This window comes from Schistocerca nitens, chromosome 6 (assembly GCF_023898315.1).
Source record: "Schistocerca nitens isolate TAMUIC-IGC-003100 chromosome 6, iqSchNite1.1, whole genome shotgun sequence".
In the NCBI taxonomy this organism is placed as follows: domain Eukaryota; kingdom Metazoa; phylum Arthropoda; class Insecta; order Orthoptera; family Acrididae; genus Schistocerca; species Schistocerca nitens.
Window position 1 is genome coordinate 114,909,164 of NC_064619.1, and position 15,803 is coordinate 114,924,966.

The 15,803-nt window shown below is 48.3% G+C and overlaps 16 non-coding genes across 16 annotated transcripts; all 16 read right to left on the reverse strand.

The window, feature by feature from the left end:
- Nucleotides 1-611: 611 nt before the first annotated feature.
- Nucleotides 612-685, reverse strand: Trnan-guu (transfer RNA asparagine (anticodon GUU)). Its single transcript has one exon. It is a non-coding gene; the product is annotated as a tRNA-Asn (tRNA).
- A 334-nt stretch (nucleotides 686-1,019) lies between these two features.
- Nucleotides 1,020-1,091, reverse strand: Trnat-cgu (transfer RNA threonine (anticodon CGU)). Its single transcript has one exon. It is a non-coding gene; the product is annotated as a tRNA-Thr (tRNA).
- A 687-nt stretch (nucleotides 1,092-1,778) lies between these two features.
- Trnan-guu (transfer RNA asparagine (anticodon GUU)) lies at nucleotides 1,779-1,852 on the reverse strand. The gene has a single exon. It is a non-coding gene; the product is annotated as a tRNA-Asn (tRNA).
- A 334-nt stretch (nucleotides 1,853-2,186) lies between these two features.
- Trnat-cgu (transfer RNA threonine (anticodon CGU)) lies at nucleotides 2,187-2,258 on the reverse strand. The gene has a single exon. It is a non-coding gene; the product is annotated as a tRNA-Thr (tRNA).
- Nucleotides 2,259-2,945: 687 nt separating this feature from the next.
- On the reverse strand, nucleotides 2,946-3,019 carry Trnan-guu (transfer RNA asparagine (anticodon GUU)). Its single transcript has one exon. It is a non-coding gene; the product is annotated as a tRNA-Asn (tRNA).
- A 333-nt stretch (nucleotides 3,020-3,352) lies between these two features.
- On the reverse strand, nucleotides 3,353-3,424 carry Trnat-cgu (transfer RNA threonine (anticodon CGU)). The gene has a single exon. It is a non-coding gene; the product is annotated as a tRNA-Thr (tRNA).
- A 687-nt stretch (nucleotides 3,425-4,111) lies between these two features.
- Trnan-guu (transfer RNA asparagine (anticodon GUU)) lies at nucleotides 4,112-4,185 on the reverse strand. The gene has a single exon. It is a non-coding gene; the product is annotated as a tRNA-Asn (tRNA).
- A 334-nt stretch (nucleotides 4,186-4,519) lies between these two features.
- Trnat-cgu (transfer RNA threonine (anticodon CGU)) lies at nucleotides 4,520-4,591 on the reverse strand. The gene has a single exon. It is a non-coding gene; the product is annotated as a tRNA-Thr (tRNA).
- A 687-nt stretch (nucleotides 4,592-5,278) lies between these two features.
- Nucleotides 5,279-5,352, reverse strand: Trnan-guu (transfer RNA asparagine (anticodon GUU)). The gene has a single exon. It is a non-coding gene; the product is annotated as a tRNA-Asn (tRNA).
- Nucleotides 5,353-5,686: 334 nt separating this feature from the next.
- Trnat-cgu (transfer RNA threonine (anticodon CGU)) lies at nucleotides 5,687-5,758 on the reverse strand. The gene has a single exon. It is a non-coding gene; the product is annotated as a tRNA-Thr (tRNA).
- A 687-nt stretch (nucleotides 5,759-6,445) lies between these two features.
- Trnan-guu (transfer RNA asparagine (anticodon GUU)) lies at nucleotides 6,446-6,519 on the reverse strand. The gene has a single exon. It is a non-coding gene; the product is annotated as a tRNA-Asn (tRNA).
- Nucleotides 6,520-6,852: 333 nt separating this feature from the next.
- On the reverse strand, nucleotides 6,853-6,924 carry Trnat-cgu (transfer RNA threonine (anticodon CGU)). Its single transcript has one exon. It is a non-coding gene; the product is annotated as a tRNA-Thr (tRNA).
- Nucleotides 6,925-7,611: 687 nt separating this feature from the next.
- On the reverse strand, nucleotides 7,612-7,685 carry Trnan-guu (transfer RNA asparagine (anticodon GUU)). Its single transcript has one exon. It is a non-coding gene; the product is annotated as a tRNA-Asn (tRNA).
- A 6,818-nt stretch (nucleotides 7,686-14,503) lies between these two features.
- On the reverse strand, nucleotides 14,504-14,577 carry Trnan-guu (transfer RNA asparagine (anticodon GUU)). The gene has a single exon. It is a non-coding gene; the product is annotated as a tRNA-Asn (tRNA).
- Nucleotides 14,578-14,910: 333 nt separating this feature from the next.
- On the reverse strand, nucleotides 14,911-14,982 carry Trnat-cgu (transfer RNA threonine (anticodon CGU)). The gene has a single exon. It is a non-coding gene; the product is annotated as a tRNA-Thr (tRNA).
- Nucleotides 14,983-15,669: 687 nt separating this feature from the next.
- Nucleotides 15,670-15,743, reverse strand: Trnan-guu (transfer RNA asparagine (anticodon GUU)). The gene has a single exon. It is a non-coding gene; the product is annotated as a tRNA-Asn (tRNA).
- Between the last annotated feature and the right edge of the window lie 60 nt (nucleotides 15,744-15,803).

The window sequence follows — 15,803 nt, forward strand, 5'->3', positions numbered from 1 at the left end:
GGATTTGGCACACAGCTGCTGCTGGGGGTGTCCACATTGCCGTTTTCCAAATCTCTTGACTGTTTCGCCCTTACGATCGACGACGAGCGTCGGGCCACCAGAAGTTTGCGGTCTGCACAATCCTGACCTAGTGCACAGCTTGTGGGATAGCGTGGCTCGACTGCGAAATGCACCTTTCGGCTCCTCTCTCTGGCTACAGTATGCTGTTGTCCACAGTGGCACTGGCGTTGCCCATGGGGCTTCATGTAAGGCGACTGCACGTCTCTCGGCCAACAGCGGCCCACTGCAGACCGACACTTAAGAGACACCAAATACAAATCGACATCGAGAGACAGGCCCTGTCATATGGCAGTCGCGACGTATACGCTGAAATTGAATGTAAAGAATACGTCTTTTGTAGTGGGCGTCGCTCTACTGCAGTCACACATGGCGAATAAATAGGAAAACAGTAGAACGTCTGTGTAGGGCCATGTTTTTACCTACAGTGTCACTTGGCTGAATGTGTATAAGGCTGTGTGGCATCACTCAAACACAGCCAAATTGTCACGCTAGCTGTGTATCTCTAACAAAGTTGACGTATGTCCTCACCTCGGTGCCGGTTAAAACGATTTCGCCCCCGGGTGGGCTCGAACCGCCAACCTTTCGGTTAACAGCCGAACGCGCTAGCCGATTGCGCCACGGAGGCCTTGGCTTTGGCTCCCTTGTGCTCTGTATATCAACGCATATTCGTATACCTTCTGCAGGAATCTCGCAGAATGGTAGCATCTGCTTGCGCCTCTTCACATGGATAACGTGCATGCACACTGTAGCGAGGCTCGTAAACGAATGACATCGCCAAGCATGACATTATACTGCAAAATGCATACAAACCACTGTTGTGCCTATGCATTCAGAAAACCTCTGAGGCCAGTAGAATACTTGTCATAGGTTGTAGAACATCCCTTTCATTCAGTGTACTGCCATGTGTTAGATGCTGCTCGAGATAGCTCCGCTCCTTGCAGGAAGGTTAAAAAAATGAATGCCTTCTGTGAGGTTCGAACTCACGACCCCTGGTTTACGAGACCAGTGTTCTACCACTGAGCTAAGAAGGCGGCAGCTTAGCGTTTGCGAGCTATCCCCGAATTGTCACTTCATCATACTGAATCTTGCAGCCCTCGACCAGATATCGGATTTGGCACACAGCTGCTGCTGGGGGTGTCCACATTGCCGTTTTCCAAATCTCTTGACTGTTTCGCCCTTACGATCGACGACGAGCGTCGGGCCACCAGAAGTTTGCGGTCTGCACAATCCTGACCTAGTGCACAGCTTGTGGGATAGCGTGGCTCGACTGCGAAATGCACCTTTCGGCTCCTCTCTCTGGCTACAGTATGCTGTTGTCCACAGTGGCACTGGCGTTGCCCATGGGGCTTCATGTAAGGCGACTGCACGTCTCTCGGCCAACAGCGGCCCACTGCAGACCGACACTTAAGAGACACCAAATACAAATCGACATCGAGAGACAGGCCCTGTCATATGGCAGTCGCGACGTATACGCTGAAATTGAATGTAAAGAATACGTCTTTTGTAGTGGGCGTCGCTCTACTGCAGTCACACATGGCGAATAAATAGGAAAACAGTAGAACGTCTGTGTAGGGCCATGTTTTTACCTACAGTGTCACTTGGCTGAATGTGTATAAGGCTGTGTGGCATCACTCAAACACAGCCAAATTGTCACGCTAGCTGTGTATCTCTAACAAAGTTGACGTATGTCCTCACCTCGGTGCCGGTTAAAACGATTTCGCCCCCGGGTGGGCTCGAACCGCCAACCTTTCGGTTAACAGCCGAACGCGCTAGCCGATTGCGCCACGGAGGCCTTGGCTTTGGCTCCCTTGTGCTCTGTATATCAACGCATATTCGTATACCTTCTGCAGGAATCTCGCAGAATGGTAGCATCTGCTTGCGCCTCTTCACATGGATAACGTGCATGCACACTGTAGCGAGGCTCGTAAACGAATGACATCGCCAAGCATGACATTATACTGCAAAATGCATACAAACCACTGTTGTGCCTATGCATTCAGAAAACCTCTGAGGCCAGTAGAATACTTGTCATAGGTTGTAGAACATCCCTTTCATTCAGTGTACTGCCATGTGTTAGATGCTGCTCGAGATAGCTCCGCTCCTTGCAGGAAGGTTAAAAAAATGAATGCCTTCTGTGAGGTTCGAACTCACGACCCCTGGTTTACGAGACCAGTGTTCTACCACTGAGCTAAGAAGGCGGCAGCTTAGCGTTTGCGAGCTATCCCCGAATTGTCACTTCATCATACTGAATCTTGCAGCCCTCGACCAGATATCGGATTTGGCACACAGCTGCTGCTGGGGGTGTCCACATTGCCGTTTTCCAAATCTCTTGACTGTTTCGCCCTTACGATCGACGACGAGCGTCGGGCCACCAGAAGTTTGCGGTCTGCACAATCCTGACCTAGTGCACAGCTTGTGGGATAGCGTGGCTCGACTGCGAAATGCACCTTTCGGCTCCTCTCTCTGGCTACAGTATGCTGTTGTCCACAGTGGCACTGGCGTTGCCCATGGGGCTTCATGTAAGGCGACTGCACGTCTCTCGGCCAACAGCGGCCCACTGCAGACCGACACCTAAGAGACACCAAATACAAATCGACATCGAGAGACAGGCCCTGTCATATGGCAGTCGCGACGTATACGCTGAAATTGAATGTAAAGAATACGTCTTTTGTAGTGGGCGTCGCTCTACTGCAGTCACACATGGCGAATAAATAGGAAAACAGTAGAACGTCTGTGTAGGGCCATGTTTTTACCTACAGTGTCACTTGGCTGAATGTGTATAAGGCTGTGTGGCATCACTCAAACACAGCCAAATTGTCACGCTAGCTGTGTATCTCTAACAAAGTTGACGTATGTCCTCACCTCGGTGCCGGTTAAAACGATTTCGCCCCCGGGTGGGCTCGAACCACCAACCTTTCGGTTAACAGCCGAACGCGCTACCCGATTGCGCCACGGAGGCCTTGACTTTGGCTCCCTTGTGCTCTGTATATCAACGCAATTCGTATACCTTCTGCAGGAATCTCGCAGAATGGTAGCATCTGCTTGCGCCTCTTCACATGGATAACGTGCATGCACACTGTAGCGAGGCTCGTAAACGAATGACATCGCCAAGCATGACATTATACTGCAAAATGCATACAAACCACTGTTGTGCCTATGCATTCAGAAAACCTCTGAGGCCAGTAGAATACTTGTCATAGGTTGTAGAACATCCCTTTCATTCAGTGTACTGCCATGTGTTAGATGCTGCTCGAGATAGCTCCGCTCCTTGCAGGAAGGTTAAAAAAATGAATGCCTTCTGTGAGGTTCGAACTCACGACCCCTGGTTTACGAGACCAGTGCTCTACCACTGAGCTAAGAAGGCGGCAGCTTAGCGTTTGCGAGCTATCCCCGAATTGTCACTTCATCATACTGAATCTTGCAGCCCTCGACCAGATATCGGATTTGGCACACAGCTGCTGCTGGGGATGTCCACATTGCCGTTTTCCAAATCTCTTGACTGTTTCGCCCTTACGATCGACGACGAGCGTCGGGCCACCAGAAGTTTGCGGTCTGCACAATCCTGACCTAGTGCACAGCTTGTGGGATAGCGTGGCTCGACTGCGAAATGCACCTTTCGGCTCCTCTCTCTGGCTACAGTATGCTGTTGTCCACAGTGGCACTGGCGTTGCCCATGGGGCTTCATGTAAGGCGACTGCACGTCTCTCGGCCAACAGCGGCCCACTGCAGACCGACACTTAAGAGACACCAAATACAAATCGACATCGAGAGACAGGCCCTGCCATATGGCAGTCGCGACGTATACGCTGAAATTGAATGTAAAGAATACGTCTTTTGTAGTGGGCGTCGCTCTACTGCAGTCACACATGGCGAATAAATAGGAAAACAGTAGAACGTCTGTGTAGGGCCATGTTTTTACCTACAGTGTCACTTGGCTGAATGTGTATAAGGCTGTGTGGCATCACTCAAACACAGCCAAATTGTCACGCTAGCTGTGTATCTCTAACAAAGTTGACGTATGTCCTCACCTCGGTGCCGGTTAAAACGATTTCGCCCCCGGGTGGGCTCGAACCGCCAACCTTTCGGTTAACAGCCGAACGCGCTAGCCGATTGCGCCACGGAGGCCTTGGCTTTGGCTCCCTTGTGCTCTGTATATCAACGCATATTCGTATACCTTCTGCAGGAATCTCGCAGAATGGTAGCATCTGCTTGCGCCTCTTCACATGGATAACGTGCATGCACACTGTAGCGAGGCTCGTAAACGAATGACATCGCCAAGCATGACATTATACTGCAAAATGCATACAAACCACTGTTGTGCCTATGCATTCAGAAAACCTCTGAGGCCAGTAGAATACTTGTCATAGGTTGTAGAACATCCCTTTCATTCAGTGTACTGCCATGTGTTAGATGCTGCTCGAGATAGCTCCGCTCCTTGCAGGAAGGTTAAAAAAATGAATGCCTTCTGTGAGGTTCGAACTCACGACCCCTGGTTTACGAGACCAGTGCTCTACCACTGAGCTAAGAAGGCGGCAGCTTAGCGTTTGCGAGCTATCCCCGAATTGTCACTTCATCATACTGAATCTTGCAGCCCTCGACCAGATATCGGATTTGGCACACAGCTGCTGCTGGGGATGTCCACATTGCCGTTTTCCAAATCTCTTGACTGTTTCGCCCTTACGATCGACGACGAGCGTCGGGCCACCAGAAGTTTGCGGTCTGCACAATCCTGACCTAGTGCACAGCTTGTGGGATAGCGTGGCTCGACTGCGAAATGCACCTTTCGGCTCCTCTCTCTGGCTACAGTATGCTGTTGTCCACAGTGGCACTGGCGTTGCCCATGGGGCTTCATGTAAGGCGACTGCACGTCTCTCGGCCAACAGCGGCCCACTGCAGACCGACACTTAAGAGACACCAAATACAAATCGACATCGAGAGACAGGCCCTGTCATATGGCAGTCGCGACGTATACGCTGAAATTGAATGTAAAGAATACGTCTTTTGTAGTGGGCGTCGCTCTACTGCAGTCACACATGGCGAATAAATAGGAAAACAGTAGAACGTCTGTGTAGGGCCATGTTTTTACCTACAGTGTCACTTGGCTGAATGTGTATAAGGCTGTGTGGCATCACTCAAACACAGCCAAATTGTCACGCTAGCTGTGTATCTCTAACAAAGTTGACGTATGTCCTCACCTCGGTGCCGGTTAAAACGATTTCGCCCCCGGGTGGGCTCGAACCGCCAACCTTTCGGTTAACAGCCGAACGCGCTAGCCGATTGCGCCACGGAGGCCTTGGATTTGGCTCCCTTGTGCTCTGTATATCAACGCATATTCGTATACCTTCTGCAGGAATCTCGCAGAATGGTAGCATCTGCTTGCGCCTCTTCACATGGATAACGTGCATGCACACTGTAGCGAGGCTCGTAAACGAATGACATCGCCAAGCATGACATTATACTGCAAAATGCATACAAACCACTGTTGTGCCTATGCATTCAGAAAACCTCTGAGGCCAGTAGAATACTTGTCATAGGTTGTAGAACATCCCTTTCATTCAGTGTACTGCCATGTGTTAGATGCTGCTCGAGATAGCTCCGCTCCTTGCAGGAAGGTTAAAAAAATGAATGCCTTCTGTGAGGTTCGAACTCACGACCCCTGGTTTACGAGACCAGTGTTCTACCACTGAGCTAAGAAGGCGGCAGCTTAGCGTTTGCGAGCTATCCCCGAATTGTCACTTCATCATACTGAATCTTGCAGCCCTCGACCAGATATCGGATTTGGCACACAGCTGCTGCTGGGGGTGTCCACATTGCCGTTTTCCAAATCTCTTGACTGTTTCGCCCTTACGATCGACGACGAGCGTCGGGCCACCAGAAGTTTGCGGTCTGCACAATCCTGACCTAGTGCACAGCTTGTGGGATAGCGTGGCTCGACTGCGAAATGCACCTTTCGGCTCCTCTCTCTGGCTACAGTATGCTGTTGTCCACAGTGGCACTGGCGTTGCCCATGGGGCTTCATGTAAGGCGACTGCACGTCTCTCGGCCAACAGCGGCCCACTGCAGACCGACACCTAAGAGACACCAAATACAAATCGACATCGAGAGACAGGCCCTGTCATATGGCAGTCGCGACGTATACGCTGAAATTGAATGTAAAGAATACGTCTTTTGTAGTGGGCGTCGCTCTACTGCAGTCACACATGGCGAATAAATAGGAAAACAGTAGAACGTCTGTGTAGGGCCATGTTTTTACCTACAGTGTCACTTGGCTGAATGTGTATAAGGCTGTGTGGCATCACTCAAACACAGCCAAATTGTCACGCTAGCTGTGTATCTCTAACAAAGTTGACGTATGTCCTCACCTCGGTGCCGGTTAAAACGATTTCGCCCCCGGGTGGGCTCGAACCACCAACCTTTCGGTTAACAGCCGAACGCGCTAGCCGATTGCGCCACGGAGGCCTTGATTTTGGCTCCCTTGTGCTCTGTATATCAACGCAATTCGTATACCTTCTGCAGGAATCTCGCAGAATGGTAGCATCTGCTTGCGCCTCTTCACATGGATAACGTGCATGCACACTGTAGCGAGGCTCGTAAACGAATGACATCGCCAAGCATGACATTATACTGCAAAATGCATACAAACCACTGTTGTGCCTATGCATTCAGAAAACCTCTGAGGCCAGTAGAATACTTGTCATAGGTTGTAGAACATCCCTTTCATTCAGTGTACTGCCATGTGTTAGATGCTGCTCGAGATAGCTCCGCTCCTTGCAGGAAGGTTAAAAAAATGAATGCCTTCTGTGAGGTTCGAACTCACGACCCCTGGTTTACGAGACCAGTGCTCTACCACTGAGCTAAGAAGGCGGCAGCTTAGCGTTTGCGAGCTATCCCCGAATTGTCACTTCATCATACTGAATCTTGCAGCCCTCGACCAGATATCGGATTTGGCACACAGCTGCTGCTGGGGATGTCCACATTGCCGTTTTCCAAATCTCTTGACTGTTTCGCCCTTACGATCGACGACGAGCGTCGGGCCACCAGAAGTTTGCGGTCTGCACAATCCTGACCTAGTGCACAGCTTGTGGGATAGCGTGGCTCGACTGCGAAATGCACCTTTCGGCTCCTCTCTCTGGCTACAGTATGCTGTTGTCCACAGTGGCACTGGCGTTGCCCATGGGGCTTCATGTAAGGCGACTGCACGTCTCTCGGCCAACAGCGGCCCACTGCAGACCGACACTTAAGAGACACCAAATACAAATCGACATCGAGAGACAGGCCCTGTCATATGGCAGTCGCGACGTATACGCTGAAATTGAATGTAAAGAATACGTCTTTTGTAGTGGGCGTCGCTCTACTGCAGTCACACATGGCGAATAAATAGGAAAACAGTAGAACGTCTGTGTAGGGCCATGTTTTTACCTACAGTGTCACTTGGCTGAATGTGTATAAGGCTGTGTGGCATCACTCAAACACAGCCAAATTGTCACGCTAGCTGTGTATCTCTAACAAAGTTGACGTATGTCCTCACCTCGGTTCCGGTTAAAACGATTTCGCCCCCGGGTGGGCTCGAACCACCAACCTTTCGGTTAACAGCCGAACGCGCTAGCCGATTGCGCCACGGAGGCCTTGACTTTGGCTCCCTTATGCTCTGTATATCAACGCAATTCGTATACCTTCTGCAGGAATCTCGCAGAATGGTAGCATCTGCTTGCGCCTCTTCACATGGATAACGTGCATGCACACTGTAGCGAGGCTCGTAAACGAATGACATCGCCAAGCATGACATTATACTGCAAAATGCATACAAACCACTGTTGTGCCTATGCATTCAGAAAACCTCTGAGGCCAGTAGAATACTTGTCATAGGTTGTAGAACATCCCTTTCATTCAGTGTACTGCCATGTGTTAGATGCTGCTCGAGATAGCTCCGCTCCTTGCAGGAAGGTTAAAAAAATGAATGCCTTCTGTGAGGTTCGAACTCACGATCCCTGGTTTACGAGACCAGTGCTCTACCACTTTTTTTTTTTTTTTTTTTTTTTTTTTTTTTTTTTTTTTCTTTTTTTTTTTTGGGCCTCCCTTCTCCCCATACAGCCCATCCAAACGCTCACCTTATTTGCCTTCTTCGGCTAGCTTCTTCGCTTTAGTCTTTCTTTACTTTATGAACGTAAGTAACCCAAAATGTGTGGTCCTGCAAACATGGTAAAAATAAAAATGTTGGAATTGACGTACAAGCCTTCTTGTACATTTTCCTTAATTACCTGGGCCACTGGATGCGTGGTCCCATTTGTAACTGAAGAAATGCCTCCTAAAGAAAAGAAAAAAAAAAGTAAATAGTATATATATGTAAATACTAAAAGATCGGCGAGTTTCAAATCCAGTAGGGGCGAGCATTGCTGCCGCCTGATGGGACACTTGGAAGTGAAGCTTTTTTAGGGTTCTGTTGAGGCCTTCTCGGCTACCGTAGCGGCCTCGGGGCCCTCGAAGTCCCCACCGTACTTCGCCCTCAACAGCTATCCCCTACTTCAGCACTCTTCCAAGTGTGGCGCTGAACGGTATTCAGTTAGCCCACTCCATGTCTCTCGAAGAGAATGTTCAACATATTGCCGAAATTCTTTTTATGATCCTTGGTACGACACAGTCTGTAATATTGTCCCCGTATAAATTCTGTATATTCCAGAATATTGTCATGTCCTTGTTTATTTACAACGTAGTAGATAAAATTTCCCAGGAGCCATAATACGACATTGTGTTTTTGTGGAGGAAAGAGAATCTCATCCGGGAAAAATATTGCATCCAACGTAATTTCTCGACCATCAGTCCGCTTAATGAAACAAATCTGCTTCCGAAGGTCGTTCCATATGTCTCTATATCCTTTACAAAGGAACCGATGGGATAAGGTGTCAAGTTCAGAACATTGTAGACATTTATTTGTATCGCAAAGTCCGATGGAATATAATTTTTCATTGGTACTAACGATATCATTTACTACCCTATACCATGCCACCTGGACGTCTGTAGGAAGGAATTTATTATGGAGATTGCTCCAAATGCGTTTCCAGTTGCGATGTGGAAACTTTGTCTCCTGCTTATGGTGGGTAGATTTTGATCTTAAACGATCGACCAGGTAGCGGCAGTTCCGCTTATGTATGTCGTGTAAAATGGATTCCATGTAGCTGATCTCCAAATAGTAAAATCTAATATGTTTCAATTTATAATTGATCGTGCTAATATTGATAGGTGGCTTCAGACTGGCAGGTCTAAAAAATTTGAACAATTGTGATGTTACGCCGGTCGGGTAGTCCTCAATGAGGTGCAGGGACCGCTTAATAAACAAGGCAGTAGTTTTCGTCTGGATATCCGTTAGATCAAGTCCTCCTTCGTCCGGTGGTAAGGTAATCATTGCAGCAGCGACTCTAAAAATTTCTCCTTGCCAAATGTAGCGACAGACTGTCGACATTATAGCTTTTGCTATTCCTTTAGGGATGGGTAAAATTTGCCCCACATACATGGCCTTAGAGAGAACGGAAAGGTTTACAAGTTTAGTTTTTTGCTTGATATTGAGCTCTCTCAAATGATGTAACAGGAGAGCACCTCGAATCCTGTCCAACATTGTTTTCCAGTTTGAGGCAATCGTGCGGAGGGGACAACTATAAAAGGTGACACCCAGGGCTGTATGATGGTCGACACATTTCGCCCAAGCAATCGGAGCTTCCGTGAGACCGTTAAGAGGTAAAAACGCACTCTTCGCCTCATTTACTACGGCACCCGTTGCGTTGCAGTAAAGCCGCAAATTTTCTGTTAAACGCAGTATGTCGTCATTGCTTCTTATTATCACACCAACGTCGTCAGCGTAAGCATTGGTAACTTTCTTCGTGCCTGATACGGCGATGCCATCTAAAGCAGCAGTTAAACGTTTCAAAAGAGGTTCCAGTGCAACAACATACAGCATCATGGATAATGGACTCCCTTGTGGGACTCCGTTTCTGATCAAAATATCCTTAGTATAGTGTCCATTCAGGCAGATCTTGGTGTTGATACCTGTTAAAATGTTAGCTAAAATTTTCACATTCGGAGCAGTTAATCCCATACACTTCAAGGTTTGAAATAGGTATCCGTGGTGGACCCTATCAAACGCCTTGGCGAAGTCTATAAAAGCAAGACCGCCTGGTTCAGTTGTGTTGGAAAAGATTGCGACTATGTCCCTATATTCACTGACAGTCTTGAACATGCTGCGGCCAGGAAGACAGGTCTGATAACACCCTATGGCCTTGTCGAAGACCGGCCGTAATCTCTCTTTGAAAACCCGCGCTATTATTTTGTAATCAGAATTCAGTAAGGTTATGGGTCTCATCTTACCAACATCCTTTATTTCTGTGGACCTACCTTTCGGAAGAAGCACAGTGATACACTTTTTAAATTCCGGCGGGACGGCCTCTCCATGCAAGACTTCATTTACAATTGCAGTGAAAGTGTTACCAATTACATGCCAGTAAGTTCTATAAAACTCTAAAGGCAATCCGTCAGGGCCAGGTGATTTCTTAGAAGGTGACGACTTCAATAGGTCGAAAACGTCGTCTTCGGTGATTGCCGTTCTAAAAACGAGATTATCCTCTTCCGTTAATGTGTTCGCAATGTTAGACGTGGATAAGAAGTCTCTCACTACCGGTTCGTCAATCGGCCGTTCACCATAAAGGGAATCATAAAATCGAAAAACCTCATGCAAAATGTCTTTTTGATCTGTCAGGACGCTCGTGTCCTCTGCTCGGAGGTACTCAATAAAATTTCTTCTCCTTTGTTGTTCATGGCGGATTAGATGATATATTGAGGTAGTTTCCTCTTCGACAACAGTCGGTGTGTGTGATTTGATTTTTAAACCCTCTAACTGTGACCTCTTGAGAGCTAGGAGCTTTGCTTTGGATCTGTTAATTTGTAGAAAAGTGTCTTGAGTCATCGGCTGCTCGTAGAGGTCGCGTAAGCAAGCATAGTGGAATTCAATTGTATTTCGGACCCATCTCGCTCGATCTTTACTGTACTCTATCAGAGTAGCTCGTAATTTTTTCTTGGCAACAGAGGTCCACCACTCTATATTAGTTCTATATTTAAAACGCTGCCTCAGACAGGCCTGCCAAGTCACCGCTATGAGATCCGCGAGAGAGTTCTCTACCAACATTGTGATGTTCAATTTCCACAGAGGCCTACCCCAGTACGTCTTCTGCTTCATTAATTTCACACTGCATCGTACACCTAGGTGGTCGGAGAAAGTAGTGGGTACGACTTCAATTGCAGAGACTTTGTCTTCTAAGTTCGAGGAAACATAGATCCTATCAATTCGGCTTTGCGACCGACTACTGACATAGGTAAAGCGGACCGCAGTGGGATATTTTAGTTCCCACGCGTCTTTCCATTTCATGTGGTGGACTAGACAATCAAGTTCGCCGGATTTATTAAAGTTTGGACGTTGGTCCTTTTCCTTTAAAACACAGTTCCAATCGCCGCCGATGAGAACCTCCCTTGGGTTGTCTTTAAGTAAAGTTAAAATGTCACTTTTAAAAAACCTAGCCCTCTCAGATCTAGCATTATTTCCCGATGGAGCATAGATATTGATAAAAGTTGTATTAAAAATTGTACATCTAATGCCCCTCCCTGAATCTAACAAACACACATCTTTCAGTTCAATCCCTTCCCTGACAAGGATCGCTGTCCCACAATGACACTCAGGGGCTACATTTAAAACTTGTTTATACCCAGCTACATACAGATCCAAAACTTGAACTTCCTGTAGGAATGCAATATCAGTGTCGGACTGATATAAAAAGTCTCTAAGAGCAGCCACTTTAAGGTCATTCTGTATTTTATTGATGTTTAATGTAGTCACGTGATACGTTTGTTGCATCCTGATATACGTGTTATTCGAGCTGAAGTTGTACTAAGGATGAATAAATACTCCCGCCCCGTCCGTATCCCTCCTGCTGATGGCACATTACATTTGGTAAGCCCACTCTGTTAATAAAAGTTGTCTTCGTCTTTTAGGGAATTTTTGTCCATATCTTCATCAGAACATTCTTCTCCTTCTTCTGCCCAGTCCAGTCTGGTCCCTAAAGTACTTCGATCGAGCGCGGGTGCCTCTACGACATCTGCAGTTGTAGTGTTAATCTCATTAGAGGATGGTTGGCGTCCGTTGCCAGACTGCATAAGACTGCCGTGTGCTGCAGGGCCCTCGTCGGCACTTGCCGGAGGAGAACCTTCCAACACCTTGTCTTTCCCCTGTATGGACCGGAGCTTGTCTCGTAAAGCAGGAGCCAAACTCTCGGCAGCTTCATGAGCCAATCTCCGCTTCTTGGAGTTTCGTTTTCTCCTTGGGGATCGCACAGGAGACGAGTCTGGAGATTTTCCCGCTGAGGTTGTGGGGGAATCCTCTGACGACTTCTGTCCCTTCTGTTTATCTAAATTTCTGTTGGCAGTGCCGTTTGTAGGCCCTATGGGTGGTACAGTCACCAGCTCATTGCGAACGTTAGGTGGTTCGCCAGTATCTGATTCCTGCACACAGTGGTGGTCGTTCGCATTAGCAGTTCCCACTTCTCCTCCATTCGACGTTTCCCCCGTTGGCCCGTCAGTTGCCTCTGTATGTAGGACTAGTGGACCTGCAGTACCCTTTTCTGACTGATCGGAAGCCGTCGGACCCCCGTGTGGGAAAGTCGAAGAATGCCGTGCAATGGCAATTCCCGCGGTGGGCAGTACCTCCTGCTGCACACCTGACAGACGTTCAGACGTAATGGAGAACTCACGTGTTTCATCAAGTGATGGCCGCTTGTCTGTTTCCCGAACAACTTCACCGAGACTCGGTACTAAGTTATTCTCGGGTACCGCGTGTGCAGAGGAAGCTACCCCATGCCCTGCGGGGACCGGTACTGCGGGGTCGCGAGTGTATGCAGCGGCCGCGTAGGTTAACTTGAAACTAACCGCCGGGCCTGAAACTGCAGTGTCCGCAGCCGGGAGCTGGGGAACACGTCGCTTAGTGCACTCATTTCTAATGTGCTCAGTCGAATTACAGAGAGCGCAAGTTCGGGGTTGTCCGTCATATATAACGAGAGCTCGATAGCCACACACAGTGATATATGAAGGTATATGCCTCTGAAGCTCAATCTTAATTTGACGAACGCCATTCAAGACCGGAAACATATAGGACTCTGACCATTTCTCTGCAATGTTCGAAATAATCCTACCATATGGCCTAAGAACTTTATTTACCTCTTCGGCCGGAATCTCGAAGGGCAACTCAAAGACTCGAATAGTTCTGATGCCGAGTCCAGCATGAGAAACGATAACATCACTGACAGACCCATCGGAATGATTAAACTTCACGACACCACCACATTTATCTACTATAGAAGAACATAAGTCAGGACTTTGCAATTTAACAAAGGCAGCATTTGAAACAAAGGATAAATGAACGCCAACAACATCATCAACAGAAATCTGTACTTTGTCCATAAACCACTGCTTAATCTCAAACGCTTTCGGTCTCACAAAGTTTCTGTCAAATGCAAATTTGATCGTATCTTTCCGCAAAACATTAACCGTATTCATTCTGTCTTCAAATAAAGGCTACACAAGTCGCAAGAACGAAAGAAGCGATACAAAACAGACCTTGTACCAGCGACACAGCTGTTGTTTACATCAAGGCGCCAGTGCTGCCGCCACACGTCCGTCCCGCACCGTGGCTGCGACTCGAATGTTACCACTGAGCTAAGAAGGCGGCAGCTTAGCGTTTGCGAGCTATCCCCGAATTGTCACTTCATCATACTGAATCTTGCAGCCCTCGACCAGATATCGGATTTGGCACACAGCTGCTGCTGGGGGTGTCCACATTGCCGTTTTCCAAATCTCTTGACTGTTTCGCCCTTACGATCGACGACGAGCGTCGGGCCACCAGAAGTTTGCGGTCTGCACAATCCTGACCTAGTGCACAGCTTGTGGGATAGCGTGGCTCGACTGCGAAATGCACCTTTCGGCTCCTCTCTCTGGCTACAGTATGCTGTTGTCCACAGTGGCACTGGCGTTGCCCATGGGGCTTCATGTAAGGCGACTGCACGTCTCTCGGCCAACAGCGGCCCACTGCAGACCGACACTTAAGAGACACCAAATACAAATCGACATCGAGAGACAGGCCCTGTCATATGGCAGTCGCGACGTATACGCTGAAATTGAATGTAAAGAATACGTCTTTTGTAGTGGGCGTCGCTCTACTGCAGTCACACATGGCGAATAAATAGGAAAACAGTAGAACGTCTGTGTAGGGCCATGTTTTTACCTACAGTGTCACTTGGCTGAATGTGTATAAGGCTGTGTGGCATCACTCAAACACAGCCAAATTGTCACGCTAGCTGTGTATCTCTAACAAAGTTGACGTATGTCCTCACCTCGGTGCCGGTTAAAACGATTTCGCCCCCGGGTGGGCTCGAACCACCAACCTTTCGGTTAACAGCCGAACGCGCTAGCCGATTGCGCCACGGAGGCCTTGACTTTGGCTCCCTTGTGCTCTGTATATCAACGCAATTCGTATACCTTCTGCAGGAATCTCGCAGAATGGTAGCATCTGCTTGCGCCTCTTCACATGGATAACGTGCATGCACACTGTAGCGAGGCTCGTAAACGAATGACATCGCCAAGCATGACATTATACTGCAAAATGCATACAAACCACTGTTGTGCCTATGCATTCAGAAAACCTCTGAGGCCAGTAGAATACTTGTCATAGGTTGTAGAACATCCCTTTCATTCAGTGTACTGCCATGTGTTAGATGCTGCTCGAGATAGCTCCGCTCCTTGCAGGAAGGTTAAAAAAATGAATGCCTTCTGTGAGGTTCGAACTCACGACCCCTGGTTTACGAGACCAGTGTTCTACCACTGAGCTAAGAAGGCGGCAGCTTAGCGTTTGCGAGCTATCCCCGAATTGTCACTTCATCATACTGAATCTTGCAGCCCTCGACCAGATATCGGATTTGGCACACAGCTGCTGCTGGGGGTGTCCACATTGCCGTTTTCCAAATCTCTTGACTGTTTCGCCCTTACGATCGACGACGAGCGTCGGGCCACCAGAAGTTTGCGGTCTGCACAATCCTGACCTAGTGCACAGCTTGTGGGATAGCGTGGCTCGACTGCGAAATGCACCTTTCGGCTCCTCTCTCTGGCTACAGTATGCTGTTGTCCACAGTGGCACTGGCGTTGCCCATGGGGCTTCATGTAAGGCGACTGCACGTCTCTCGGCCAACAGCGGCCCACTGCAGACCGACACTTAAGAGACACCAAATACAAATCGACATCGAGAGACAGGCCCTGTCATATGGCAGTCGCGACGTATACGCTGAAATTGAATGTAAAGAATACGTCTTTTGTAGTGGGCGTCGCTCTACTGCAGTCACACATGGCGAATAAATAGGAAAACAGTAGAACGTCTGTGTAGGGCCATGTTTTTACCTACAGTGTCACTTGGCTGAATGTGTATAAGGCTGTGTGGCATCACTCAAACACAGCCAAATTGTCACGCTAGCTGTGTATCTCTAACAAAGTTGACGTATGTCCTCACCTCGGTGCCGGTTAAAACGATTTCGCCCCCGGGTGGGCTCGAACCGCCAACCTTTCGGTTAACAGCCGAACGCGCTAGCCGATTGCGCCACGGAGGCCTTGGCTTTGGCTCCCTTGTGCTCTGTATATCAACGCAATTCGTATACCTTCTGCAGGAA